The sequence below is a fragment of the Bufo bufo genome, chromosome 1 (assembly GCF_905171765.1).
Source record: "Bufo bufo chromosome 1, aBufBuf1.1, whole genome shotgun sequence".
Taxonomy (NCBI): Eukaryota; Metazoa; Chordata; class Amphibia; order Anura; family Bufonidae; genus Bufo; species Bufo bufo.
The window spans coordinates 11557619-11585083 of record NC_053389.1 but is presented as its reverse complement, the minus strand read 5'-3'; positions in this window follow the sequence as shown (position 1 = coordinate 11585083).

The window sequence follows — 27465 nt, the reverse complement described above, 5'->3', positions numbered from 1 at the left end:
ATACTACCCGATATGCGAGATTGGTCATAGTTTGAGCAGAGCAAGGCTTCGTATCCATCATTATCACTATTGAATTTCTGGGTGTAATATCTCATGATTGTAAGCTGATTGTATATCTCAGGATATTTGTATTACATTTTTATGTTTGAGAGGTAATATGGAATGCTGGTATTCGTGTTAGAGCCATCTAGTGGCGAATTTAGGGTACTGCATATCACTGTGTGTTATTGCATATTATTGAGTTTCACATTCATTAAGCTTTGATTGCATTTTAAGTTATTGTATAATAAATCATTTATATTTTTGCATAAATGCTTGTACCATGTTTTAATGATTGCACAATATAAGTAAATTAACTATAATATATTTTTTACGTTTTTTTTAATGTCCACTTACAGGATCAATTCCCTTTGACATTTTTCCGTTGATCCTTTCTTTTATATAAAGCTTGATATCCCCGATAAGTAGCAGCAGCAGGAGGATACCACAGAGTGGCAAGGTGACATAGTGTGGAGATGGCAGTAGCAGCATGAGGATACCACAGAGTGGCAAGGTGACATAGTGTGGAGATGGCAGTAGCAGCATGAGGATACCACAGAGTGGCAAGGTGACATAGTGTGGAGCTGGCAGTGGCAGCAGCAGCATCAGAATACCACAGAGTGGCAAGGTGACATAGTGTGGAGATGGCAGTAGCAGCAGCAGCATCAGAATACCACAGAGTAGCAAGGTGACATAGTGTGGAGATGGCAGTAGCAGCAGCAGGAGTATACCACAGAATGGCAAGGTGACATAGTGTTGAGATGGCAGTAGCAGCAGCAGCAGGAGGATACCACAGAATGGCAAGGTGACATAGTGTTGAGATGGAAGTAGCAGCAGCAGCATCAGGAGACCACAGATTGGTAAGGTGACATAGTGTGGAGATGGCAGCAGCAGCATCAGGAGACCACATAGTGGCAAGGTGACATAGTGTGGAGATGGCAGCAGCAGGAGGATACCAGAGTGGCAAGGTGACATAGTGTGGAGATGGCAGTAGCAGCAGCAGGAGGATACCACAGAGTGGCAAGGTGACATAGTGTGGAGATGGAAGTAGCAGCAGCAGCATCAGGAGACCACAGAGTGGCAAGGTGACATAGTGTGGAGATGGCAGAAGCAGGATACCAGAGTGGCAAGGTGACATAGTGTGGAGATGGCAGTAGAAGCATCAGGATACCACAGAGTGGCAAGGTGAGAACATAGTGTGGAGATGGCAGCAGCAGCATCAGGATACCCCAGAGTGGCAAGATGACATAGTGTGGAGATGGCAGTAGCAGCATCAGCATCAGGATAACACAGAGTGGCAAGGTGACAACATAGTGTGGAGATGGCAGTAGCAGCAGCATCAGGATACCACAGAGTGGCAAGGTGACATAGTGTTGAGATGGCAGTAGCATCAGGATACCATAGAGTGGCAAGATGACATAGTGTGGAGATGGCTGCAGCAGCACCAGCATCAGGATACCACACAGTGGCAAGGTGACATAGTGTGGAGATGGCAGTAGCAGCCGCAACATCAGGATACCACAGAGTGGCAAGGTGACATAGTGTGGATATGGCAGCAGCAGGAGGATACCACATAGTGTCAAGGTGACATAGTGTGTGCAGCAGCAGCTGCATCAGGAAACCACAAAGTGACCCGGTGACAGAGTTGGGCGGTGGGTGGCAATACCAGTACCCGCTGATGAAGGTGGGTGAAAGAAGGAGCACTTGGCCTCAGATGTGTGGCATCAGGCGGGTTGCAGAATCAGAGTAGTATCTGAGGCAGGTAGTCAGAAGAAACCGGTCTCTTTTATCAAAGTGTTGGTGTGGCACCATGGATGATCTATTCTGATGCATCAAGAATTGGTGGTTGGCAATCCTGGCTGATCCACACCTTATTCATCTTGACAAAGGTCAGTCTCTCCACATTTTGGGTGGACAGGCGAGTTGTTCTTGGGGTAACTATGGCCCCCGCTGCACTAAACCCCGCTCTGATGCCACACTAATGGCCGGGCAGGACAGCTTTTCCAGGGCAAACTCGGCCACAAATCCAGTTTGGATGCCCAGTAGTCCAGCGGATCTTCAATGACGGCTGGCAGGGTGCACTCCAAGTATGCCACCACCTGCTGGTTCAGGTTCTGCTCCAGGTCTAGATGCTGCTGCTGGTGAGTAGTTTCTTTACTAGGCGGGTGAAGAAAGCTGCTCATCAGCGACTGTAGACTCAGGCTGCTGCTGATGGAGCTGGTACTTCTCCTGCCACCCCACCCCAGCAGTGGAATGTGAGCGCAGAGGGCCCCCGGTCAGACCTGCGAGAGGATGGACAATGGCGCAGATAGGCAGCGGCCAACTGACTACATAGGATGTCTCTGTAGTAGTTCAGTTTGTCCTCCCTCTCAGTGGGTGTAAAAAAGGCCCCCATTCTGGAGCAGTCCAACAAGTTGGAGAGCCAGAAATCATCCCTCTGCCGAATGGTGACAATTTGGCTGTCACTACGCAAGCAAGTGAGCATGCATCGGGCCATTTGTGAAAGTGATTCGGAGGGACTTCCTACCTCCATCTCTACTGCATACTGCCACGGTGTGTCTGGGTCCTCTGCCTTGTCTTCCTCATTGCCCTGTAGCTTCTTTGGCTGCTCCTGCACCTCCTCTCCTGTCATCTGAGTAGAAAAACCACCCATTTCGCTACACATTGCCTGTGCTCCAATGTCCTCCCCCCCTCCTCCTTCTCTTCAAGTTTAGTCCCCACAGGGCTAATGTGGCCGTGAGATCTAGGCATCATGTCTCCAGTCCCCTGACCAGCCATAGTTACCACCATCTGTTTCAGGACATGAAGCAGTTGAATGACGTCGTTCATCCCGTAGTCCTGGCAGCTCAAGGAGGGTGTGCTTTGCGGTGTACGAAGTGCATGCAAAGTTTCCTGGCCCTTTTTCGGATGTCTTGCAGATGGGTGGAAAACTTCAGGAACCGCTTGACAACCAGATTGAACACATGTCCCATGCAGGGCGCATGGCTTAGCCCTCCTTGACGCAGCGCTGATACAATGTTCTTCCCGTTGTCGGTCACCATAGTTACGATTTTGAGTTGTTGGGGAGAAAGCCAGGATTCGATTTCTTGAAGAAGGACACGGAGCAGTTCCTCCCCTGTGTGACTCTGTTCCCCCAGGGAAATGAGGTGCAGAACAGCGTGACACCGCCGTGCCCTGCACATGTGGTATGCTGGAGGAGCACTGTGTCCTTGCAGTGGAGGCTGAGGACATGGTGGAGGATGAGGCGGCATAGACGAACATTGTCGCAGGACCAACGGCGTGAGAACGTGGAGGCGGAAGCGGCGTCACCTGGCCAAGTTGTTGGTGTGGCTGTGCAGGAACCACATTTACCCAGTGGGCCGTAAAGGACATGTATTGTCCCTGCCCGTAGTTACAGCTCCACACGTGGGCGCTGCCGTGCACTTTGGCAGACACCGACAGGCTCAAGGACTGGCCCACCTTCTGTTCTACATGTTTATGCAGGGCTGGTACTGCCTTTTTTGCAAAGAAATGACGGCTTGGGACTCTCCACCTCGGCTCGGCACAAGCCATCAGTTCTCTGAAAAGTGCAGAGTCCACCACTTGGAAAGGGAGGAACTGCAGCACCAGCAACTTGGACAGGAGCATGTTCAGCTTCTGCGCCGTTGGATGAGTGCGCGCATACTGTTGTCTCTTCGCAATCGCTTCGGTGATCGATTGCTGATGGAATGAGTGAGGAGGAGGAGCAGGAGCATCTGGACCAGCAGAAGATGGGAATGACAGACAGCTCAGTTCGGCTGAGGTGGTGGAGCCTTGACTCGCTGAAACCGGGTGCGTGCCACTGGGTGATGCAGTGGTTGCTGCGGCTGGCTGTACGACCACATCGGAGCCAAGGTTCTCCCAGGCCACTTTTTGGTGACGCTGCATATGTTGACGCAGGGCCGTGGTGCCAACATTGGCACCCTGGCCACGCTTCACCTTCCGCCCACATATTCTACATATGGTCATGTTAACCTCCTCCGGCGGCTTAACAAAAAACTGCCAAACTGCCAATTTTCACAATGAGGTTTTTCTAGCACTGTCCCTAGCGCCTTCTGACGTCTCTCCCTGCAATCAGAACGCTGGAAAATGTCTGACTCTAAGATGGCCGCCGTATAGGGCTGTGACATCACAGGGCTGGCTGGCTGCTGATTGGCTGCATGCATGGCATTATGGGTGATCCGGCCTTCCCAGAGTTCCTTGCCCCATGTCCTCACACGTGTAGCTGCCATTTTAGGAAAACGTACCGGTACGTCATGTGTAGTTACGATCACCGCCGCCCGGGGGGCGGTGATCGAAATAAGGTGCCTGCTCAAATCATTGAGCAGGCACCTCGGCTAAATGTGCGGCAATCGCCGCAAACCGCAGGTCAATTCAGACCTGGGGTTTGCGGCTTTTACCTGGTGCGGCGGTGGTGCCATCGGGTCTCCATGGGGCTGTGGGGGGGACCCGATGGCATGAAAGGCAGCGCGATGCCTTCCTGAGGCATCTGCGCTGCCTTCCGGTGACGAGCCTGTGAGATCCAGCCCCCTGGATCTCACAGGCCAGAAGCTGTATGAGTAATACACACAGTATAACTCATACAGCCAATGCATTCCAATACAGAAGTATTGGAATGCATTGTAAAGGATTAGACCCCCAAAAGTTCAAGTCCCAAAGTGGGACAAAAAATTAAGTGAAAAAAAAAGTTGAAAAAATAAAGTTTTCCCCCCAAAAAATTAAAAGTTTCAAGTAAAAATAAACAAAAACGTCATTTTCCCCAAATAAAGTAAAAAAAAATTGGTAAAGTATAAATATTAGGTATCACCACGTCCGTATCGACCAGCTCTATAAAAATATCACATGACCTAACCCCTCAGATGAACACCGTATAAAATAAAAAATAAAAACTGTGCTAAATAAACAATTCTTTTGTCATCTTACATCACAAAAAGTACAACAGCAAGCGATCAAAAATGCGTTTACCAACCAAAATAGTACCAATCTAACCATCACCTCATCCCGCAAAAAATGAGCCCCTACCTGAGACAATCGCCCAAAAAATAAAAAAACTATGGCTCAGAATATGGAGACACTAAAACATCATTTTTTTTGTTTTAAAAAAGCTGTTATTGTGTAAAACTTACATAAATAAAAAAAAGTATACATATTAGGTATTGCCACGTCCGTATCGATCGGCTCTATAAAAATATCACATGACCTAACCCCTCAGATGAACACCGTAAAAAATGTAAAATAAAAACTGTGCTAAATGAACAATTTTTTGTCACCTTACATCACAAAAAGTGTAATAGCAAGCGATCAAAAATTCATATGCACCCCAATATAGTGCCAATCAAACCGTCATCTCATCCCGCAAAAAATGAGACCCTACCTAAGATAATCGCCCAAAAACTGAAAAAACTATGGGTCTCAGAAATGGAAACACTAAAACATGATTTTTTTTTGTTTCAAAAATGATATTATTGTGTAAAACTTACATAAATAAAAAAAAAGTATACATATTAGGTATCGCCGCGTCCGTATCTACCGGCTCTATAAAAATATCACATGACCTAACCCCTCAGATGAACACCGTAAAAAATTTTAAATAAAAACTGTGCTAAATTAACAATTTTTTGCCACCTTACATCACGAAAAGTGTAATAGCAAGCGATCAAAAAGTCACACGCACCCCAAAATAGTGCCAATAAAACCGTCATCTCATTCTGCAAAAATCATACCCTACCCAAGATAATCGCCCAAAAACTAAAAAAATTATGGCTCTCAGACTATGGAAACACTAAAACATGATTTTTTTTGCTTCAAAAATGAAATCATTGTGTAAAACTTACATAAATAAATAAAAAGTATACATATTAGGTATCGCCGCGTCCGTGACAACCTGGTCTATAAAAATATCACATGTTTAAACCTGTCAGATGAATGTTGTGAATAACAAAAAATATAAACTGTGCCAAAACAGCTATTTCTTGTTATCATGCCTCACAAAAAGTGTAATATAGAGCAATCAAAAATCATATGTACCCTAAACTAGTACCAACAATACTGCCACCCTATCCCGTAGTTTCTAAAATGGGGCCACTTTTTTGGAGTTTCTACTCTAGGGGTGCATCAGGGGGGCTTCAAATGGGACATGGTGTCAAAAAAACCAGTCCAGCAAAATCTGCCTTCCAAAAACCATATGGCATTCCTTTCCTTCTGCGCCCTGCCGTGTGCCCGTACAGCTGTTTACGACCACTGTTACTGGGAAAAATGGATTAAAATGGAAAATTTGCCCAAAAATTTAAATTCTGAAATTTCATCTCCATTTGCCAATAACTCTTGTGGAACACCTAAAGGGTTAACGACGTTTGTAAAATCTGTTTTGAATACCTTGAGGGGTGTAGTTTCTTAGATGGGGTCACTTTTATGGAGTTTCTACTCTAGGGTTGCATCAGGGGCAGGGGAGGGCTGGCAGCCTTAGTCCTGGGGGGCAAATCCAGTCAAGTGGCCCATTTTAGCCCCGCCCATTATTAAAAGCCCCTCCTACATATAATAGGCCACTCCCAACACACACTGTACAGCTGACATTCTATAGTTGCCTGTCTCTACACATCATACGGAGAGGGGAGGTCTGTCCTGGCTGCACTGCCTGCTTCACATTATACAATAGACAACAGCAGGCTACAGCCAGGAAGCTCCTCCGCTCTCCTTCCTCCCCAGATCCTGCTCAAGGCTTGTGGTTCCCCCCACCATCTGCCACCTGCCCGTGGCCTGCTGCCCCCTTTCGTCGTCCTCACCTAGCTCTGAATCCTCCTTCTGCAAATGGCAGGGGGGGGGAGGAGCCGGAGCATCTCCTCTCCTACATAGCACCACATACCTCTTACATCCAGTGATGTCACCTTTGTTGTAGACGTTCTCTTTCCTCATCTTCTCCATTCAGACCAGACCGCCATGATGATTTTTCAGCCATCTCCCGTCTCTGCAGAGATTGAGAAACAGACATTAGTTTCCCACATTTCCATCATCTTCACATCTTCTGAACACCCTTTCCTGCCACCCCAATACTATACTGCAGAAACACTCCCCCTGGAAATACTGCTACCACACAGATAGTGCCCCAATACTGTGCCCGCTGTGCCCCCAATACTATACTGCAGAAACAGTACCCCTGGGAATACTACTACCACACAGATAGTGCCCCCTTAACCACCTCAGCCCCCATAGCTTAAACACCCTTAATGACCAGGCCACTTTTTACACTTCTGACCTACCCTACTTTCATCATTTATTGCTCGGTCATGCAACTTACCACCCAAATGAATTTTACCTCCTTTTCTTCTCACTAATAGAGCTTTCATTTGGTGGTATTTCATTGCTGCTGACATTTTTTACTTTTTTTGTTATTAATCGAAATTTAATGATTTTTTTGCAAAAAAATGACATTTTTCCCTTTCAGTTGTAAAATTTTGCAAAAAAAACGAGATCCATATATAAATTTTTCTCTAAATTGATTGTTCTACATGTCTTTGATAAAAAAAAATGTTTGGGTAAAAAAAAAATGGTTTGGGTAAAAGTTATAGCGTTTACAACCTATGGTACAAAAATGTGAATTCGCTGATGGGCATAGTGAGTTCATAGAACTTTTTATTATTTGTCACAAGTTAGCGGAAAATGATGATTTTTATTTTATTTTATTTTTTTCTTACAAAGTCTCATATTCCACTAACTTGTGACAAAAAATAAAAACTTCTATGAACTCACTATGCCCATCAGCGAATACCTTGAGGTGTCTTCTTTCCAAAATGGGGTCACTTGTGGGGTAGTTATACTGCCCTGGCATTTTAGGGGCCGAATGCGTGAGAAGTGGTTTGAAATCAAAATCTGTAAAAAATGGCTGGTGAAATCCGAAAGGTGCTCTTTGGAATGTGGGCCCCTTTGCCCACCTAGGCTGCAAAAAAGTGTCACACATGTGGTATCGCCGTATTCAGGAGAAGTTGGGCAATGTGTTTTGGGGTGTCTTTTTACATATACTTATGCTGGGTGAGAGAAATATCTCGGCAAAAGACAACTTTTCCCATTTTTTATACAAAGTTGGCATTTGACCAAGATATTTATCTCACCCAGCATGGGTATATGTAAAATGACACCCCAAAACACATTGCCCAACTTCTCCTGAGTACAGGGATACCAGATGTGTGACACTTTTTTGCAGCCTAGGTGCGCAAAGGGGCCCACATTCCAAAGAGCACCTTTCGGATTTCACCGGCCATTTTTTACAGATTTTGATTTCAAACTACTTCTCACGCATTCGGCCCCTAAAATGCCAGGGCAGTATAACTACCCCACAAGTGACCCCATTTTGGAAAGAAGACACCCCAAGGTATTTCGTGATGGGCATAGTGAGTTCATGGAAGTTTTTATTTTTTGTCACAAGTTAGTGGAATATGAGACTTTGTAAGGAAAAAAAGAAATAAAAAAAATCATCATTTTCCGCTAACTTGTGACAAAAATTAAAAAATTCTAGGAACTCGACATGCCCCTCACGGAATACCTTGGGGTGTCTTCTTTCCAAAATGGGGTCACTTGTGGGGTAGTTATACTGCTCTGGCATTCTAGGGGCCCTAATGTGTGGTAAGTAGGTAAATGACCTGTGAAATCCGAAAGGTGCTCTTTGGAATGTGGGCCCCTTTGCCCACCTAGGCTGCAAAAAAGTGTCACACATGTGGTATCGCGGTATTCAGGAGAAGTTGGGCAATGTGTTTTGGGATGTCTTTTTACATATACTCATGCTGGGTGAGAGAAATATCTCGGCAAAAGACAACTTTTCCCATTTTTTATACAAAGTTGGCATTTGACCAAGATATTTATCTCACCCAGCATGGGTATATGTAAAATGACACCCCAAAACACATTGACCAACTTCTCCTGAGTACGGCGATACCAGATGTGTGACACTTTTTTGCAGCCTAGGTGTGCAAAGGGGCCCACATTCCTTTTATGAGGGCATTTCTAGACATTTGGATCCCAGACTTCTTCTCACGCTTTAGGGCCCCTAAAAAGCCAGGGCAGTATAAATACCCCACATGTGACCCCATTTTGGAAAGAAGACACCCCAAGGTATTCAATGAGGGGCATGGCGAGTTCATAGAATTTTTTTTTTTTTGGCACAAGTTAGCGGAAATTGATTTTTTATATTTTTTTCTCACAAAGTCTCCCTTTCCGCTAACTTGGGACAAAAATTTCAATCTTTCATGGACTCAATATGCCCCTCAGTGAATACCTTGGGGTGTCTTCTTTCCGAAATGGGGTCACATGTGGGGTATTTATACTGCCCTGGCTTTTTAGGGGCCCTAAAGCGTGAGAAGAAGTCTGGGATCCAAATGTCTAAAAATTTTACGCATTTGGATTCCGTGAGGGGTATGGTGAGTTCATGTGAGATTTTATTTTTTGACACAAGTTAGTGGAATATGAGACTTTGTAAGAAAAAAAAAATAATTTCCGCTAACTTGGGCCAAAAAAATGTCTGATTGGAGCCTTACAGGGGGGTGATCAATGACAGGGGGGTGATCAGGGAGTCTATATGGGGTGATCACCCCCCTGTCATTGATCACCCCCTATAAGGCTCCATTCAGATGTCCGTATGTGTTTTGCGGATCCGATCCATGTATCAGTGGATCCGTAAAAATCATACGGACATCTGAATGCAGCCTTACAGGGGGGTGATCAATGACAGGGGGGGGATCAATGATAGGGGGGTGATCAGGGAGTCTATATGGGGTGATCACCCCCCTGTCATTGATCACCCCCCTGTAAGGCTCCATTCAGACGTCCGTATGTGTTTTGCGGATCCGATCCATGTATCAGTGGATCCGTAAAAATCATACAGACGTCTGAATGCAGCCTTACAGGGGGGTGATCAATGATAGGGGGGTGATCAGGGAGTCTATATGGGGTGATCACCCCCCTGTCATTGATCACCCCCCTATAAGGCTCCATTCAGATGTCCGTATCTGTTTTGCGGATCCGATCCATGTATCAGTGGATTCGTAAAAATCATACGGACATCTGAATGCAGCCTTACAGGGGGGTGATCAATGACAGGGGGGTGATCAATGATAGGGGGGTGATCAGGGAGTCTATATGGGGTGATCACCCCCCTGTCATTGATCACCCCCCTTTAAGGCTCCATTCAGACGTCCGTATGTGTTTTGCGGATCCGATCCATGTATCAGTGGATCCGTAAAAATCATACGGACGTCTGAATGGAGCCTTACAAGGGGGTGATCAATGACAGGGGGGTGATCAATGACAGGGGGGTGATCAGGGAGTCTATATGGGGTGATCACCCCCCTGTCATTGATCACCCCCCCTATAAGGCTCCATTCAGATGTCCGTATGTGTTTTGCGGATCCGATCCATGTATCAGTGGATCCGTAAAAATCATATAGACGTCTGAATGGAGCCTTACAAGGGGGTGATCAATGACAGGGGGGTGATCAGGGAGTCTATATGGGGTGATCACCCCCCTGTAAGGCTCCATTCAGACGCCTGTATGTGTTTTGCGGATCCGATCCATGTATCCGTGGATCCGTAAAAAACATACGGACATCTGAATGCAGCCTTACAGGGGGGTGATCAAAGACAGGGGGGTGATCAGGGAGTCTATATGGGGTGATCACCCCCGTCATTGATCACCCCCCTGTAAGGCTCCATTCAGACGTCCGTATGCGTTTTGCTGATCCGATCCATGTATCAGTGGATCCGTAAAAATCATATGGACGTCTGAATGGAGCCTTACAGGGGGGTGATCAATGACAGGGGGGTGATCAATGACAGGGGGGTGATCAGGGAGTCTATATGGGGTGATCAGGGGTGAATAAGGGGTTAATAAGTGACGGGGGGGGGGGGTAGTGTAGTGTGGTGCTTGGTGCTACATATTACTGAGCTACCTGTGTCCTCTGGTGGTCTATCCAAACAAAAGAGACCACCAGAGGACCAGGTAGCAGGTATATTAGACGCTGTTATCAAAACAGCGTCTAATATACCTGTTAGGGGTTAAAAAAATCACATCTCCAGCCTGCCAGCGAACGATCGCCGCTGGCAGGCTGGAGATCCACTCGCTTACCTTCCGATCCTGTGAACGTGCGCGCCTGTGAACGCGCGCGTTCACAGGAAATCTCGCGTCTCGCGAGAGGACGCGTATATGCGTCCAGGAGGAATGAATCAACCACCTCCAGGACGCGTCGCTGCGTTCGGCGGTCCGGAGGTGGTTAAACAATTATTGGCACACAGTGCTCTAAAAAATAACTGCGCCCAGACACTAATAGTATAAAGATAATGTCCCCCAAAAATAATTGTGCTAAGCTGATACTATGCCAGGGTGCCCCCAAAGTAACAGTGCTCCCCAAAATCCCACCAATAGAAATAATTCTCTGCCAGAGCACACTTAGTAGTAATAATGCCTCTGTAGTGCCCTAGTAATCATGTTCCTCATAGCCCCCCAGTAGTAGTAAAGCTCCCCATAATACCCCCTAGTAGTACTAATTCTCCCTATAATATGACAGTACATGAAATACCCCGGCTTAGTGCCCGCAGTTGAGCTAATGTCCCCATAATGTACAGTACAGACCAAAAGTTTGGACACACCTTCTCATTCAAAGAGTTTTCTTTATTTTCATGACTATGAAAATTGTAGATTCACACTGAAGGCATCAAAACTATGAATTAACACATGTGGAATTATATACATAACAAACAAGTGTGAAACAACTGAAAATATGTCATATTCTAGGTTCTTCAAAGTAGCCACCTTTTGCTTTGATTACTGCTTTGCACACTCTGGGCATTCTCTTGATGAGCTTCAAGAGGTAGTCCCCTGAAATGGTTTTCACTTCACAGGTGTGCCCTGTCAGGTTTAATAAGTGGGATTTCTTGCCTTATAAATGGGGTTGGGACCATCAGTTGCATTGAGGAGAAGTCAGGTGGATACACAGCTGATAGTCCTACTGAATAGACTGTTAGAATTTGTATTATGGCAAGAAAAAAACAGCTAAGTAAAGAAAAACGAGTGGCCATCATTACTTTAAGAAATGAAGGTCAGTCAGTCAGCCGAAAAATTGGGAAAACTTTGAAAGTAAGGGCTATTTGACCATGAAGGAGAGTGATGGGGTGCTGCGCCAGATGACCTGGCCTCCACAGTCACCGGACCTGAACCCAATCGAGATGGTTTGGGGTGAGCTGGACCGCAGAGTGAAGGCAAAAGGGCCAACAAGTGCTAAGCATCTCTGGGAACTCCTTCAAGACTGTTGGAAGACCATTTCAGGGGACTACCTCTTGAAGCTCATCAAGAGAATGCCAAGAGTGTGCAAAGCAGTAATCAAAGCAAAAGGTGGCTACTTTCAAGAACCTAGAATATGACATATTTTCAGTTGTTTCACACTTGTTTGTTATGTAAATGCCCTCATAGTGCTCCTCTCCCCCTCCCCCATAATGTCCCCCATAATATGCCAGTAAAAAAATGCCCCTTCTTAGTGCCCCAGCAGATGCCCCTATAGTGCTCCTCTCCCCCACAATGTGCCAATAAAAAAATGCCCCGTCTTAGTGCCACCATATGCCCCAATAGTGCTCCACTCCCCCATAGTGCCCCCAAATAATGCCCCTATAGTAACACCAGATGCCCCATAGTGCTGCTCTCCCCTATAGTGCCCCCCAGAATATGCCAATAATTAAAAAAAAGCCCCTTTAGAGCCCCCAGATAACCCCATAGTGCTCTTCTCCCCCATGGTGCCCCCCCATAATGTGCCAGTAAGAAATGCCCCCATAGTGCCCCCCCATAGTGCCAGCTCCTCCAATAGTGCCAGCTCCCCTCATAGTGCAAGCTCCCCCCCATAGTGCCAGCCCCCCATAGTGTCAGCCCCCCCCATAGTGCCAGCTCCCCCATAGTGCCAGCTCCCGCATAGTGCCAGCTCGCCCCCCATAGTGCCAGCTCCCCCCATAGTGCCAGCTCCCCCCCATAGTGCCAGCTCCCCCCCCATAGTGCCAGCCCCCCCATAGTGCCAGCCCCCCATAGTGTCAGCCCCCCCATAGTGCCAGCTCCCCCATAGTGCCAGCTCCCCTCATAGTGCAAGCTCCCCCCCATAGTGCCAGCCCCCCCATAGTGCCAGCTCCCCCCCCATAGTGCCAGCTCCTCCCCATAGTTCCAGCTCCCCCTATAGTGCCAGCTCTCCCCCCCCATAGTGCCAGCCCCCATAGGGCCTGCTCCCCCATAGTGCCAGCCCCCTTATAGTGCCAGCCCCCCATAGTGCCAGCTCCCCCCATAGTGCCAGCTCCCCCATAGTGTCAGCCCCCTTATAGTGTCAGCCCCCCCATAGTGCCAGCCCCCTTATAGTGCCAGCCCCTTCATAGTGCTAGCTCCCCCATAGTGGCAGCCCCTTCTATAGTGCCAGCTACCCCTATAGTGCAAGCCCCCCCCTATAGTGCCAGCTCCCCCTATAGTGCAAGCCCCCCCATAGTGCCAGATCCCCCCCCATAGTGCCAGATCCCCCCCATAGTGCCAGATCCCCCCCATAGTGCCAGACCCCCCCCCCCATAGTGCCAGCTCCCCCATAGCCATAGTACCAGCCCCCCACAAAAAAAAAAAAAAAAAACACTAATACTTACCTCCATCAGCAGTGATGCGATGCAGGCCTCTTCCGGCCTGTGTCCCTGCTGTGTGCTTCCCAGCTCAGGCGGCGCGATGATAATGACGTCATCGCGCTGCCTGAGCCGGCATCTGATAGGCTGCAGGCATTAGTGCCTGCGGCCTATCAGAAGAACAGGGGAGGGACACGCCTCTCCCTCCCCTGCCCCACAGCACACAGCCGCCACCGCTGCCTGTGGTGATCGGCGGTGCGGCCCTGAAGAATAAAAAATAAAAATAATTTTTTTTAAAGACGGGCGGCCCAGCGGCCGTTATTTTAGGGCGGCCTGGGGGGCAATTGCCTCCCTGCCCCCCGGCCCAGCCCACCCCTGATCAGGGGGGCTTCAAATGGGACATGGTGTCAAAAAAAAACAGTCCAGCAAAATCTGCCTTCCAAAAACCGTATGGCATTCCTTTCCTTCTGCGCCCTGCCGTGTGCCCGTATAGTAGTTTACGACCACATATGGGGTGTTTCTGTAAACTACAGAATCAGGGCCATAAATATTGAGTTTTGTTTGGCTGTTAACCCTTGCTTTGTAAAACTAATAAAAATATTAAAATGGAAAATATGCCAAAAAAGTAAAATTTTGAAATTGTATCTCTATTTTCCATTAATTCTTGTGGAACACCTAAAGGGTTAACAACGTTTGTAAAATCAGTTTTAAAAACATTGAGGGGTGTAGTTTATAGAATGGGGTCATTTTTGGGTGGTTTCTATTATGTAAGCCTCGCAAAGTGACTTCAGACCTGAACTGGTCCCTAAAAATTGGGTTTTTGAAAATTTCTGAAAAATTTCAAGATTTGCTTCTAAACTTCTAAGCCTTATAATATCCCCAAAAAATAAAATATCATTCCCAAAATGATCCAAACATGAAGTAGACATATGGGGAATGTAAAGTAATAACTATTTTTGGAGGTATTTCTATGTATTATAGAAGTAGAGAAATTGAAACTTGGAAATTTGCAATTTTTTCCAAATTTTTGGTAAATTTAGTATTTTTTTATAAATAAAAATGAATTTTTTTTACTTCATTTTACCAGTGTCAGGAAGTACAACATGTGACGAAAAAAAAATCTCAGAATGGCCTGGATAAGTCAAAGCGTTTTAAAGTTATCAGCACTTAAAGTGACACTGGTCAGATTTGCAAAAAATGGCCAAGTCCAGAAGGTGAAATAGGGCCGAGTCCTTAAGGGGTTAATCCAATTAGATATCTTTATTTCTTTTAAACATATGTATTTGACCAGTTTTTGTACTGGCCTGCAGTAAAATTGATATCCATTGACCGTGTAATATACCTCCGGCCACATAATCACTTGATCTTTTCTGCCCGGTGAAGGCCTAATGTTTGGGGCCTGTAGTCCAGTGGCCTACAGTAAAATTTTTATCCATTGACCGCATAATGTACCTCGAGTCACATAATCAGAATTTCTTTTATGTCAGGTGAATGCCTAATTTTTAAGGCCTGTACTCCTGTGGCCTAAAATAAAAAATTTCTAGGCTCCAACAGGGCACATTTTAGAGAATTTCCTTTTAAGACGCATAAAAATGTCCCCTGATTAAGATCCATATTTTTTGTTGGAGTTTTTGTCATTGACCCCCCTCTGTTATGTCACTGTCCATGTTGTGGGACTATTTGTGCACTTCTACTAAGTATTTGGTGGCTGCAAATATGAGCTAAAGGCCTGCCTCTAAAGTGAATGGGGCCCGCCGTGAACTTGCGGTTCGCGAACATTTGATCGTGTTCGCGAACCGTCACGGCCGATGTTCGTCCATCACTACTGGCTAGTTTCAGACAGACACTATGACATTACATCTGGTTTCAAACAAGCACTATGGAACCACAACTGGTTTCAAGCAGGCACTGTGACATCACTACTAGGTTCCAACAGGAACAGAACTGGTTTCAGACAGACATTATGACATCACAACTAGTTTCAAACAGGCACTATGACATCACAACTAGTATCAGGTGGTCACTGACATCACGACATCATGAGATTTGCGTTGCAGTGGGAAATCGAGGGGCCCGTATACGTTCTTGTACAGGGCCCTCTGGTGATGAAGTCATTCTACACCCCGGTTATGCTTCCAGTCAGGACTTCGCCTTTAATAAAACTAGAAGTAGTTATGTGGCCCTTGGACTGCAACAAGAAGGTCTGCTCCACCTCTGGGGCCACTTTATGTTAAGGGATATTTACTCGGGCCAAGAAATGAAAAATTCATCACTAACGAGCATTCATAATAACGCTCATTAGCGATGATCTGGCGGTGTAAATGCACCGCCGATTACCCGATGGACGAGCGAAAGGGGTAATTGGATCGTTAGTTCCGCAGAGATCCTTGTTTCCCGGCAGCAGATCGTACCGTGTAAACACAACCTGCTGCTGGGGAACACCGAGTCCATGTCTGGAGGAGATCGCTGCAGGTAAACGCACCGCTCTCCTCCGTTAGCGATCAGCAGATTGTCGGGAAGGGCGACAATCTTCTTGTACATCGTCCCGTGTAAAGCGACCTTTACTTTTCCTCTAGAGCCTCTTCTTTCCATTGACATTCCGGCGCATAGTAATTATAACAGTCACCGGGTGAGCGGCGTAATAAAAGGGGTGAGATAAGAGGTTGCGATATTTACTGTTTCTTAGGAAGAATACAATGTAACAAAGCACATAGGTAACAATACAAGGACGTCCAACAATAAACCCTGAGCAAACACGAGTGTGATAATAAATCTGCAATTATAACTGATATCAAAGGCTACAAAAGTACAGACGCCTGGGGCGCAAAGATGGAGGAAAGTCAGGTTTCAGCCAAAGTCAATTACATAGAGATATGGGGGTCAATAGTTTATTGTTACAGCTATGGAGATAAGGCGCAACAATACAGACGCTGTTTACCTGACCCCGACTGACACACATAATGCCCCTCCTGCCTGATTCTCAGGACTACTGCCTTGTCTGTCAGTCTTCACTGCGATTCTGACATTCTATTCCTGGGTAAGTATTAACATTGCTATATGTGTCACCCCACATGGATCCTAAAGGTCATTATCGCCATAGGGCAGGGGATGGGCAACGACCGCTGATGCTCCAGCTGATGTGAAACTACAACTCTCAGCATGTTTATCTGCTCTTGAATCCTTCATAAAAGTGAAAGGAGCATGGTAGGAGTTACAGTTTCACAACAGCTGGCGATATCAACTTATTGGCATGTAGATCTGTATATTTATCATATGATCCATCTGTTCGGCTGTCACTCAGCTTTCCCAGGCTCCTGAAGGGCTTATCTCCCTTGGGGGGGGGGACATATGACTTTCTCTGGTGACGGAAACCCAGACCTGATGTTGTGGTAGCTACGTACCTGCCAGGTGGCACGAAGGGTGTGGGAATGCTCGTCCTCTCATAAACATTACAGTCAGTGAATAGGGATCATTGATTGTCAGCTCCTGGGGAAATTAGTCACTCGTACGTTCAGGTGATGAATGAGGCCTTTGTTCGTGCAGTTCTCGATCGGTGAGATAAGAGGCCAGTGCTGCCAGCGCCATGTCGGAAACTTGATGTCACTTCGGATTCCAGGGCGAAAAGACAATGGAATTTTACTTGACTGGTACTACTGAGGGAGCATGGGACTGGTACTACTGAGGGAGCACTGGGACTGGTACTACTGAGGGAACACTGGGACTGGTACTACTGAGGGAACACTGGGACTGGTACTACTGAGGGAACACTGGGACTGGTACTACTGAGGGAACACTGGGACTGGTACTACTGAGGGAACACTGGGACTGGTACTACTGAGGGAGCACTGTGACTGGTACTACTGAGGGAGCACTGTGACTGGTACTACTGAGGGAGCACTGTGACTGGTACTACTGAGGGAGCACTGTGACTGATACTACTGAGGGAGCACTGTGACTGGCACTACTGAGGGAGCACTGTGACTGGCACTACTGAGGGAGCATGGGACTGGTACTACTGAGGGAGCACTGGGACTGGTACTACTGAGGGAGCACTGGGACTGGTACTACTGAGGGAGCACTGGGACTGGTACTACTGAGGGAGCACTGGGACTGGTACTACTGAGGGAGCACTTGGACTGGTACTACTGAGGGAGCACTGTGACTGGTACTACTGAGGGAACACTGTGACTGGTACTACTGAGGGAACACTGGGACTGGTACTACTGAGGGAGCACTGGGACTGGTACTACTGAGGGAGCACTGTGACTGGTACTACTGAGGGAGCACTGTGACTGGTACTACTGAGGGAACACTGGGACTGGTACTACTGAGGGAGCACTGTGACTGGTACCACCGAGGGAGCACTGGGACTGGTACCACCGAGGGAGCACTGGGACTGGTACTACTGAGGGAGCACTGGGACTGGTACTACTGAGGGAGCACTGGGACTGGTACTACTGAGGGAACACTGGGACTGGTACTACTGAGGGAACACTGGGACTGGTACTACTGAGGGAACACTGGGACTGGTACTACTGAGGGAACACTGGACTGGTACTACTGAGGGAACACTGGGACTGGTACTACTGAGGGAGCACTGTGACTGGTACTACTGAGGGAGCACTGTGACTGGTACTACTGAGGGAACACTGTGACTGGTACTACTGAGGGAACACTGGACTGGTACTACTGAGGGAGCACTGAGACTGGTACTACTGAGGGAACACTGGACTGGTACTACTGAGGGAACACTGGGACTGGTACTACTGAGGGAACACTGGACTGGTACTACTGAGGGAGCACTGGGACTGGTACTACTGAGGGAACACTGGACTGGTACTACTGAGGGAGCACTGGGACTGGTACTACTGAGGGAACACTGGACTGGTACTACTGAGGGAACACTGGGACTGGTACTACTGAGGGAGCACTGGGACTGGTACTACTGAGGGAACACTGTGACTGGTACTACTGAGGGAACACTGGACTGGTACTACTGAGGGAGCACTGAGACTGGTACTACTGAGGGAACACTGGACTGGTACTACTGAGGGAACACTGGGACTGGTACTACTGAGGGAACACTGGACTGGTACTACTGAGGGAGCACTGGGACTGGTACTACTGAGGGAACACTGGACTGGTACTACTGAGGGAACACTGGACTGGTACTACTGAGGGAACACTGGGACTGGTACTACTGAGGGAGCACTGTGACTGGTACTACTGAGGGAGCACTGGGACTGGTACTACTGAGGGAACACTGGACTGGTACTACTGAGGGAGCACTGGGACTGGTAATACTGAAGGAACACTGGACTGGTACTACTGAGGGAGCACTGGGACTGGTACTACTGAGGGAACACTGGACTGGTACTACTGAGGGAACACTGGGACTGGTACTACTGAGGGAGCACTGTGACTGGTACTACTGAGGGAGCACTGTGACTGGTACTACTGAGGGAGCACTGTGACTGGTACTACTGAGGGAGCACTGTGACTGGTACTACTGAGGGAACACTGTGACTGGCACTACTGAGGGAGCACTGGGACTGGTACTACTGAGGGAGCACTGGGACTGGTACTACTGAGGGAACACTGGGACTAGTACTACTGAGGGAACACTGGACTGGTACTACTGAGGGAGCACTGGGACTGGTACTACTGAGGGAACACTGGACTGGTACTACTGAGGGAACACTGGACTGGTACTACTGAGGGAGCACTGGGACTGGTACTACTGAGGGAACACTGGACTGGTACTACTGAGGGAGCACTGGGACTGGTACTACTGAGGGAACACTGGACTGGTACTACTGAGGGAACACTGGGACTGGTACTACTGAGGGAACACTGGACTGGTACTACTGAGGGAGCACTGGGACTGGTACTACTGAGGGAACACTGGACTGGTACTACTGAGGGAGCACTGGGACTGGTACTACTGAGGGAACACTGGACTGGTACTACTGAGGGAACACTGGGACTGGTACTACTGAGGGAGCACTGGGACTGGTACTACTGAGGGAGCACTGGGACTGGTACTACTGAGGGAGCACTGTGACTGGCACTACTGAGGGAACACTGGGACTGATACTACTGAGGGAGCACTGGGACTGGTATTACTGAAGGAACACTGGGACTGGTACTACTAAGGGAGCACTGGGACTGGTACTACTGAGGGAACACTGTGACTGGTACTACTGAGGGAACACTGGGACTGGTACTACTGAGGGAGCACTGTGACTAGCACTACTGAGGGAACACTGGGACTGGTACTACTGAGGGAGCACTGTGACTGGCACTACTGAGGGAGCACTGTGACTGGCACTACTGAGTGAGCACTGTGACTGGCACTACTGAGGGAGCACTGGGAATGGTACTACTGAGGAAACACTGGGACTGGTACTACTGAGGGAACACTGTGACTGGCACTACTGAGGGAGCACTGGGACTGGTACTACTAGGGGGCACTGTGACTGGTACTACTGAAGGAGCACTGGGACTGGTACTACTAGGGGGCACTGTGACTGGTACTACTGAGGGAGCACTGGGACTGGTACTACTAGGAGGCACTGCGACTAGTACCATTGGGGAGCCCAATTGCCGACACTATTGGGTCGTACTATGACTGGTACTGCTGGGGGGGGGCACTAGGACTGGTACTACTCGAGGGAGAACTGGGACTGATACTACGGGGGAAGGAGCACTGGGACTGGTACTAGTGAGGAAGCACTGTGACTGGTACCACTGGGGGGCACTGTGACTGGTACTACTGAGGGAGCACTGTGATTGGTACTACTGGGGGGAGCACTGTGACTGGTACTACTGAGGGAGCACTGTGACTGGTGCTACTGGCGAGAGCACTGGGACTGGTACTATTGAGGGAGCACTGTGATTGGTACCACTGGGAGGCACTGTGACTGGTACTATTGGGGTACATCATGGCTGACACTATCGGGGTACACTGTGACTGGTACTTTTGGCTGGCATGCACAGCCACCCCCTCCTGCATCCGGCGTTCCAACAGCGTCCTGCATAGACAATGACAGAAATGCAAATAGGGGGCATTAAGGTGCAGCGATCTATAGAACAGAGAAGCAGGTAAAAGATAAAACACTTGCACAATGTGACTTCTTCAGGCACATACATGAGTACGCTGAGACATGTGTGTACCTGAAGAAGTCGGTGGTGTGCGCCAACGAAACGTAACCTGCTTATCTGATCGCTGCACCTTAGCGCCCTCCATCTGCATTTTCTTATCCTCTAGCATGGCACTGTTGAGAATACATTCAGTGTCCTCTAATAGTGTCAATCCCAGTGGCCCCTCCCAGCAGTGCCAGTCACAGTGCCCTCCAGTAGTACCAGTTACAGTGCCCCCCAGTAGTACCAGTCACAGTGCCTTCCCCCAGTAGTACCAGTCACAATGCAATTCCCCAGTAGTGATGTCAGAGTGCCCCCTAGTAGTAACAGTCACAGTGCTCCTAATAGTTCCAGTCACAGTGTCCCAACCCCAGTAGTGCCCATCCTAATGCCTCCCCAAAAAGGCAAGTCACAGTGCCCCCCAATAGTACCAATCACAGTGCACCAGTAGTTCCAGTCACAGTGACCCCCCAGTAGTGCCAGTCACGGTGCCCCTAAGTAGTACCAACCACATTCCCCCCAGTAGTTCAAGTCACAGTGCTCCCAGTAGTTTCTGTCTGCCTCCCCAGCAGTGCATGTCACAGTGCACCCCAATAGTACCAGTCCTAGTGCCCACCCAGTAGTACTAGTCCCATGTGCCAAGCAGTAGTACGAGTCCCAGTGACCACCAAGTATTACCAGTCACAGGACCGCCCAGTAATATGAGTGCCATTGCCCACCCAGTAGTACTAGTCACAGTGCCCCCCCAGTAGTATGAGTCCCAGTGCCCACCCAGTAGTACCAGTCCTAGTGCCCTCCCAGTACTACTAGTCCCTGTGCCGCCCAGTAGTACGAGTCCCAGTGCCCAAGTAGTACCAGTCCTAGTGCCCTCCCAGTAGTACTAGTCCCTGTGCCGCCTAGTAGTACGAGTCCCAGTGCCCACCCAGTAGTACTAGTCCCTGTGCCAGTGCCCACCAAGTAGTACCAGTCCTAGTGCTCTCCCAGTAGTACTAGTCCCTGTGCCGCCTAGTAGTACGAGTCCCAGTGCCCACCCAGTAGTACCAGTCCTAGTGCCCTCCCAGTAGTACTAGTTCCTGTGCTGCCCAGTAGTACCAGTCCCAGTGCCAGTGCCCACCCAGTAGTACCAGTCACAGTGCCCACCCAGTAGTACAAACCATAGTACACCAGTGATTTTTTGGGGATTTAATGGGATGTTCATCTTCACCTATCATGAGGGTAAATTTCCATTGTGACATTTTAGAGAAGCCTCAGAGGTGGCGCTGCCAGCACTGGCCTCATCTCATCGATCGAGACCTGCACGAACAAAGGCCCCATTCATCACCTGAACGTACGAGTGACTAATTACCCCAGGAGCTGATAATAAATTAATGTAATTCACTTACTGTGATGTTTACGAGAGGATGACTGTTCCCAGATCCTGCATGTCACCTGGCAAGTACACAGCCCCGCCGCACGCATCTCGTATGGTGTTACGGAAGCAGCGCAGCTTGTTATGCCACGCTGTTCGTGTTGCTCCCATTCACTAGCTGTTTCCGTGAGCCTAGCCACCGGAGGTTAGTCCCATCTCACTGTGGAAACAGTGGAACTAATGGGCCAAGGCCGACTCCTAAAAAAACCTCCCTATAGCATTACCCTTCCTCCACCAGACCTTACAGCTGGCACAATGCAGTCCGGAAGACACCAGATAAAGAAGTGTGATTGGTCACTGCACAGAAGACCTGTCCCCAGCTCCAGAGTCCAGTGGTACCGGGCTTTACACCTCTCCATCTAATGCTTGTCATTGTGCTTGGTGATGGAAGGGTGGCAGGTAGGAGCCATGGACACCAATACCATGAAGCTCCCCGCACAGTTTTTGTGCCAATGTTAATGGCAGAGGAGATCTCTGGACTCTGTAGCTATGGAGTCAGTAGAGCGTTGGTGACTTTTATGCACTTGTTCCTCAGCACTTGGTGTTCCCGCTCTGTAAGTTCATGTAGGCTCCACTTTGTGGCTGAGTTGCTGTAAATCCTTCCTCTTTACAAAAATACCACTCACAGGGGATTGTTGTATATCTAGGAGGAAAGACGTGTCAGGGAGTGACTTGTGGCAGTGGTGGCTGTTATTACAGGACCACACTGAAATTCAGGGAGCCATTCTGTCAAGAAATGTCTATAGAGAACTTGAATTCACGACTAGAGGCTGGATGATATACACCTGTGGTAATGGTAGACTGCTTGGCCAGGAACTGGATGTTACACACCTGTGGTAATGGTAGACTGCATGGCTAGAGGCTGGATCTTATACACTGTGGTAATGGTAGACTGCATGGCTAGAGGCTGGATGTTATACACCTGTGGTAATGGTAGAATGCATGGCTAGAGACTGGATGTTATCCACTGTGGTAATGGCATACTGCATGGCTAGAGGCTGGATGTTATACACCTGTGGTAATGGTAGACTGCATGGCTAGAGGCTGGATGTTATACACTGTGGTAATGGTAGACTGCATGGCAAGAGGCTGGGTGTTATACACTGTGGTAATGGCAGACTGCATGGCTAGAGGCTGGATGTTATACACCTGTGGTAATGGTAGACTGCATGGCTAGAGGCTGGATGTTATACACCTGTGGTAATGGTAGACTGCATGGCTAGAGGCTGGATGTTATACACCTGTGGTAATGGTAGACTGCATGGCTAGAGGCTGGATGTTATGCATCTGTGGTAATGGCAGACTGCATGGCAAGAGGCTGGATGTTATACACTATAATAATGGCAGACTGCATGGCAAGAGGCTGGATGTTATACACTATAGTAATGGTAGACTGCATGGCTAGAGACTGGATGTTATATATTGTGGCAATGGCAGACTGCATGGCTAGGGGATGGATGTTATACACTGTTGTAATGGCAGACTGCATGACTAGGGGATGGATGTCATACACTGTGGTAATGGTAGACTGCATGGCTAGAGGCTGGATGTTATATGTACAAGAGAAAAAAAGGGAGATCGGAGGCAGTGTCTCATGTGTGGTGTTGTCACAAAAATTATATACACTGCGTGCAGAATTATTAGGCAAATGAGTATTTTGACCACATCATCCTCTTTATGCATGTTGTCTTACTCCAAGCTGTATAGGCTCGAAAGCCTACTACCAATTAAGCATATTAGGTGATGTGCATCTCTGTAATGAGAAGGGGTGTGGTCTAATGACATCAACACCCTATATCAGGTGTGCATAATTATTAGGCAACTTCCTTTCCTTTGGCAAAATGGGTCAAAAGAAGGACTTTACAGGCTCAGAAAAGTCAAAAATAGTGAGATATCTTGCAGAGGGATGCAGCACTCTTAAAATTGCAAAGCTTCTGAAGCGTGATCATCGAACAATCAAGCGTTTCATTCAAAATAGTCAACAGGGTCGCAAGAAGCGTGTGGAAAAACCAAGGCGCAAAATAACTGCCCATGAACTGAGAAAAGTCAAGCGTGCAGCTGCCAAGATGCCACTTGCCACCAGTTTGGCCATATTTCAGAGCTGCAACATCACTGAAGTGCCCAAAAGCACAAGGTGTGCAATACTCAGAGACATGGCCAAGGTAAGAAAGGCTGAAAGACGACCACCACTGAACAAGACACACAAGCTGAAACGTCAAGACTGGGCCAAGAAATATCTCAAGACTTTATGGACTGATGAAATGAGAGTGAGTCTTGATGGGCCAGATGGATGGGCCCGTGGCTGGATTGGTAAAGGGCAGAGAGCTCCAGTCCGACTCAGACGCCAGCAAGGTGGAGGTGGAGTACTGGTTTGGGCTGGTATCATCAAAGATGAGCTTGTGGGGCCTTTTCGGGTTGAGGATGGAGTCAAGCTCAACTCCCAGTCCTACTGCCAGTTTCTGGAAGACACCTTCTTCAAGCAGTGGTACAGGAAGAAGTCTGCATCCTTCAAGAAAAACATGATTTTCATGCAGGACAATGCTCCATCACACGCGTCCAAGTACTCCACAGCGTGGCTGGCAAGAAAGGGTATAAAAGAAGAAAATCTAATGACATGGCCTCCTTGTTCACCTGATCTGAACCCCATTGAGAACCTGTGGTCCATCATCAAATGTGAGATTTACAAGGAGGGAAAACAGTACACCTCTCTGAACAGTGTCTGGGAGGCTGTGGTTGCTGCTGCACGCAATGTAGATGGTGAACAGATCAAAACACTGACAGAATCCATGGATGGCAGGCTTTTGAGTGTCCTTGCAAAGAAAGGTGGCTATATTGGTCACTGATTTGTTTTTGTTTTGTTTTTGAATGTCAGAAATGTATATTTGTGAATGTTGAGATGTTATATTAGTTTCACTGGTAAAAATAAATAATTGAAATGGGTATATATTTGTTTTTTGTTAAGTTGCCTAATAATTATGCACAGTAATAGTCACCTGCACACACAGATATCCCCCTAAAATAGCTAAAACTAAAAACAAACTAAAAACTACTTCCAAAAATATTCAGCTTTGATATTAATGAGTTTTTTGGGTTCATTGAGAACATGGTTGTTGTTCAATAATAAAATTAATCCTCAAAAATACAACTTGCCTAATAATTCTGCACTCCCTGTACAATGAAATAATAAATTGCCCTTATCAGATGTCGTTGTGGGGAGCTACAACTATAGCGGCTTCTGCTGGTGTTTATCCGGACCAGCCAACGAGGTTACTGCACTGCTGCCCGGGTTCCTGCCCGCACCAATGAGACAGGAAAACATCAAATGTAGAGAAAAGTAGAACCACTAATTCAGGCGCTGGTAGTAGGAACATCCAGGGGCGGACTGGGAACTTAAAGTGGCCATGGAAAAAAAAAACTAACAGTGGCCCCATTTTGTAGGCAGGTCCAAATTAACAGAAGACGGGGCAACACAAGTAGGTGGGGTCAACAATACCATAGTGCAAAATACCGTCCCATCAGAACCAAATAGCACAGTGTAGCACAATATACTGGCCCAAAAGCTGATCCTCTGTGGTGGCCATCAATACTTCCCATCTTCTGTCCTCCTCCAGTTGTCTATTGAGCAGGGGGCTTAGGAGGTGATGTTCGGCCACAGCACCATAGCAATTGAATTCAGGAGGACATGTGCGACCGCTGGCTGGGTACATGAGCGCCTGATTCTGACAGCGTTAATTACCACTAAGAACTCATTATGTACCCAGTCAGCGACAAAGAGCAGGACTTGGGTGGCCCCCTAGAGCATCGACCCACTGGGAAATTTCCCTGTGGGGTCTATGGCCAATCCGCCCCTAATAACATCGATTGTGGTAAGTATGATAAAATAGCCCTCTTCTTCAGGACAATTGCACAACAAGAAGGACATAACATGTGGTTTAGAAAGTGATTTTTTTGGTGCGCAGGCCATGGGGACGGGCGGGTGTGAACCAGCTGGCCCAGGGTGGGACTAGCATGACTGGCATTCATCAAATAGGTAAAAGAGAAAGGAATGCTATTTCATTCACTCATTTTGCACTAAAGTACATATTTTCGCATAAATCTTTGGGTTGTATAGCCCAGTGGTTAAGATTCTTGCCTCTAATGCAAAAGGTTGTGAGTTCAAATCCCGGCAGATACATATTTCTGCATGATTGATCTGGAGCCGTACCTGATACATCGGCTTTTTCAAGTGGAGGTATAGCCTTGGAGCTACAAGTTACAATATAGCAAGGTTTAAACTAAGACTATGTTAGATCTTTTCAAGTCTAAAGTGAATTATTTCACCAACTAGATGACATGTTTCTAGAAATGTATTTAAATGAGAACTTGACCCCAAGGAGTCTGAGATTGTCACTTACACTTACTTTTCCAGACAACCCAGTGTTTTCATATGAATGGAACGATTATTTAGACCAATGAGCCGCTGGCCTGTTTAGGTTAACTAAGAATAAAAGAAAGGCACTGACGGACTCCTACAGGCAGGAAAGGGAGAAAAATATTCTCAACATCAGTTTTCATCACATTAATCACAATCTGACTAATATTATCTATCATACTTACAGGTTGGACTTGATGGACCTTTGTCTTTTTCCAACCTCAACAACTATGTAACTATGTACAAGACATTATTGCCAAAAAATCCAATAAATTACAAAGAGATAGGATGGGTAGAGTTCAGGGTACCTATCGCCTGCAGAAAAATAAAGGGGTGAAAAATCCAGATATCCATGGTATAAATATATTTAATACAACACCATTAGAAAGCAGGCAGGATAAAACAGGTCGCGGAGATAGTAATAATTTTGTGAAAATTAAAACTAGACATCATCACATGCAAACTAATTATGGTAAAACCAGAGCCCATTCTTTCACTTATCAACCTGGACACATAGATGAGGCTGAATTTAATAACCAGCCAAACGTAGATACATTAGCGTCTGGGGGCAAGATAAGTTCGAACACTTCTGATATATACATTGCATATAATCCAATAGTAACAACTCACATAAACACCAGCCCCAATTTTCACTTACATACAAGTCCTATAAACCATACTGAGACCAATAATGGTACAAATGATAAGAAGACATTAGCATCTCCTACTAGCATTCACTCTGTACATATTGACACCTCTCAGAATCCGTCCACAGACGAGGTTATGGATAAAGAAAATTAGAAGACGAGGAGGAAAAGAAAAAAAGAAA